This window comes from Teleopsis dalmanni, unplaced genomic scaffold, assembly GCF_002237135.1.
Source record: "Teleopsis dalmanni isolate 2A unplaced genomic scaffold, ASM223713v2 unscaffolded_contig_4080, whole genome shotgun sequence".
Taxonomy (NCBI): Eukaryota; Metazoa; Arthropoda; class Insecta; order Diptera; family Diopsidae; genus Teleopsis; species Teleopsis dalmanni.
The window spans coordinates 111-3,732 of NW_024035462.1; the positions used below are offsets into that span (position 1 = coordinate 111).

At 27.8% G+C, this 3,622-nt stretch overlaps 1 long non-coding RNA gene across 1 annotated transcript; it reads left to right on the top strand.

Moving 5' to 3' along the window:
* The first annotated feature begins 732 nt into the window (after positions 1–732).
* On the top strand, positions 733–1,393 carry LOC119665242. The gene is made up of 2 exons (XR_005251361.1): positions 733–1,246; positions 1,307–1,393. It is a non-coding gene; the product is annotated as an uncharacterized LOC119665242 (long non-coding RNA).
* Positions 1,394–3,622: the final 2,229 nt, after the last annotated feature.

A 3,622-nucleotide genomic window follows, 5' to 3' on the forward strand; every position in this document is an offset into this window, starting at 1 on the left:
GTCTGTCTGTTTTCGAGGGATAAAAATGAGAACATTTGTAAAAATATTCAAAGTCAGTTCTTTATCAATTCAAATACTGAAAAACGGAAGAACTGACAATATGATATATATAAATATTAATATATTTTCTATATTTCACCCTTAAGTTCCTCTGGAATGAATCACATACCATATTTACTTAACATGAACCTCTGCCAAACAAATTGGTGTTATGCGAGTACCACACTGTCTACATATTCTATTATTGAAGTTTTTACTTCATTATAAACTCAATTAATGACCAGCGATAAGAATAATTTCTAAATAAAATGAATAGTTCTGTGTCAATCGCAGAACTATAAGTATAATAGTGTAAAAGTATAATATATGCATATGTTTACGGTTATATGAACTCAAATTGAAAATATATAATTTCAATCATTATCACAAAGTATATACCGAATTAGTCTTGTTAAATAATAAAAATAATGTAGCTCATTATTTATTATTTAAATGAATAATAAATGAATACTGAGCACAAATAGTGCTCTAAACAATATAAGAAATAGGTGTGAAAACAGTCTAATGTGTATACTATAAAGATTCTATCTCTTTATATTATTTACCCTCCTTTTTATTCACCTAAGCTACTACCTAGCCACACCTAAGTATCTATATAAAATCATGATTGTAATAATTTCATTAACTAATTAAACTCAAACTAATTTTTAATTAAAAAGAAGTCAATAAAATATTAATTTATACTTATAGGTAATGCTGCTTGTAAATCCTACCAAAGCTGTTACTGTACCATATACAATTTGGAATATCATGACATCACGCGGCTTATTGCTTATTGCTTACAGCTGATTAGGTCTATTAAATTATGCTATATGGAGTCAATGTCGTCACTAAAATACTAGACCTGTCGGATTCTGTATCTGATGTTTTTTTTCGCATTTCATACGAATTACTAGTGCGATGGATGTTAAAAAACTCATTGATGAAATCGAAATTTATTTGACAAAATGTATGCGATAAAAAGAAGGAAATTATTTTTAATCCATTTAAATGTGGGCTTAAAATTTCAAATTTAGATAAAAAAAGACTTAAATGGAAAGTATTATTAACGGGAAGTTTAACCAAATATGCACCTATCCAAGAAGAAATGTTTATGCAAGGCGAATATATGTTACAACCTCTCTAATGACAAATGAAGAGTGATTGTGAAAATAAAAAAGAACAATTTAATTTACAAAGGAAAAATGTACCTATATTTGTATTTTAAAATTTATATACAATATAAGAATATTTATGTCCCATTTAGATATAACTGAACGACATTACTGAGGATATTTTCTTAATAAAATAGAATACTAGAACAAGGAAAGTCACCAATGTTGCAAATTTTATTGTCCATTAAACTAGGGTTCTATCAATTCTGGAAAATAGTTTCATCGCTTATTATGGATTGTAGAAAGTAAAAATCTTTTCTATTATAAAAAGTATAACCGAATGTGAAGCAATTTTTCGTTAAATACATATGGTATTTTGAAGTTATCCTTTAATTTTTAATTGAACACTTTATTTATAAGTTTCTTATAAAATTGAGCGATTCTCCAAAATTAAACGAATGTAGATTTAAAGATAATTACGACGAAAATTACGAAGAAAACTGTTTTGCTAATGCAAAGGTTTTTAAATAGTACCAAATTATAAGAAAAATATTTTGTTTTTAAATTGATTATTAATTATTTTATAATTGAAATCATGACATAACAATTAAAAAATTATAAAATGTAACTGACAGGTTTCGAACAGTAGTGAATTGTAAAAACGAAATTTTTAGTTAATTGAATTTTTAGCTGACCATACAGCTGTTTCGAGTAATGGCTGTTTCTAGCGAATACCCCATCCTTGTAAATATTTCCTTCTCCTTCCTTCTCATTTTCCCTTCCTCCTCAATGCATTAGGCAAATCTGCTACACAGATGATTGTCTCATCTGCATGAGGTCCAACTTCCCCAGTTGAAACTACATTGAGCTTAACAATTACCTTAGGACTCACTCTGTTTACTACGTTACTACGGTAAGTGGAAGATTAAGATCAATGCCCTAAGAGGTTCCGTCTTCACGACAGCCCTTATGGGCCAGTGTGCTGATCGCGTTTGGAACATTAAAACCTCGGAATAAACTGTCGTATAAAAGGTGTGTTTTGGATACTGTCAAGATATCGGAAAATATAAGTCCGAGTGCAGTGCTGTTCGAAGACTTTTATGATTTTTATATGTGCGGGAGAAATTTTTTTGTACCTGTGGAGATTTTTTTTATTTTTGTAAATTTTCGTGAATTTAAAATTGTGAATGAAAGGTACTGAAGGAGATTAAATAAAAAGATTCAAGATTTTTAACAATTAAAAACAATACATATCCTTGTTTAAATAGTGATAATAAATTAACATATCAATGAAATACGTGTGATGAAATTAATCGAGCATAGGTGTTCCAACACTCATTTATAATAATTCCAACAATCATCTGCAATATTAAAAAGTTGGACTATATGAATAACGGCAGCTTTATACATCGTTAAAATAATGAAATACCGAGACGGTGGACAGGTATTTAAAAAGTGACGGAGAAGATAACCGAGTCCACATTTGAAAAGATCTTATAAGCAGTACAATTCCTACATATTTTATTATTATATTAAAAAAAATTTGATTTTAAATTTAAAATTTATAAGAAAAATTTTGTTTTGAGGACATTTGAGGAAATCTTGAACACAATAATACGAATCAATTAAAAATTTATGCATATATATATATATATAATTTAGTTAAACATAAATTAAGAAAAGAAATTTAAATAATTAAAAACATATTTTTTTGTTATGATATAAAACAATTTATTTTATAAATAAGTGGTAATTAAAGTGAATTTAAAAGCAAATGTTGTTTTAATCAATATCGGTAAATGAAATAAGTGCATATTATTTTTATACAATGTAAAAGTTTAAGGAAAATAATTACATAGAAATTACAAAAATTATTGAAAAACCTTAAAAGAAATTAATTTATATACCATATATATGGTATATAAATGATATATAATGGTTAAAAATACATATAAAAGCACCACAACATCAAAGAAAATTTCTATAAACTCAAATAATTTAGAGTTCATTTGTTTCAAATACATTTTTTTTCTTAAAAGTTTCAACCAAAAACAAAGAACATACATATATATCTCGAAAAGACAGATTCTTTCCATATGGGCGAAAGAGATTGCAGACCAAATAGTGAAAGGCGTACGTGAATAAGGCGCGAATTAGCTGTTTATAGCAAAGCAGCTTAACTTTGCAGTTGAGCTGGTTGTATAATTATTTATATTTTTAACGTCTAATCAATGAAATAAATGGAATTGTCTAAGCGGCTTGTTATGATTGCAGTCACGTCATGGCAATTGTTGTTGCTTTTAATGCAAAATGAAGTGAGATGCTAGTGTCAAATTTTCATTTTGTATTGAAAGCAACAACAGAGTGTTGGAAGGCTTTCCTTCGACACCGTATGGTTCGAAGGTCTGATGCACAAACTATGCCACTTCGGCTTCCTTACAACACTCTGTAGTGTTATCCACCAGTTC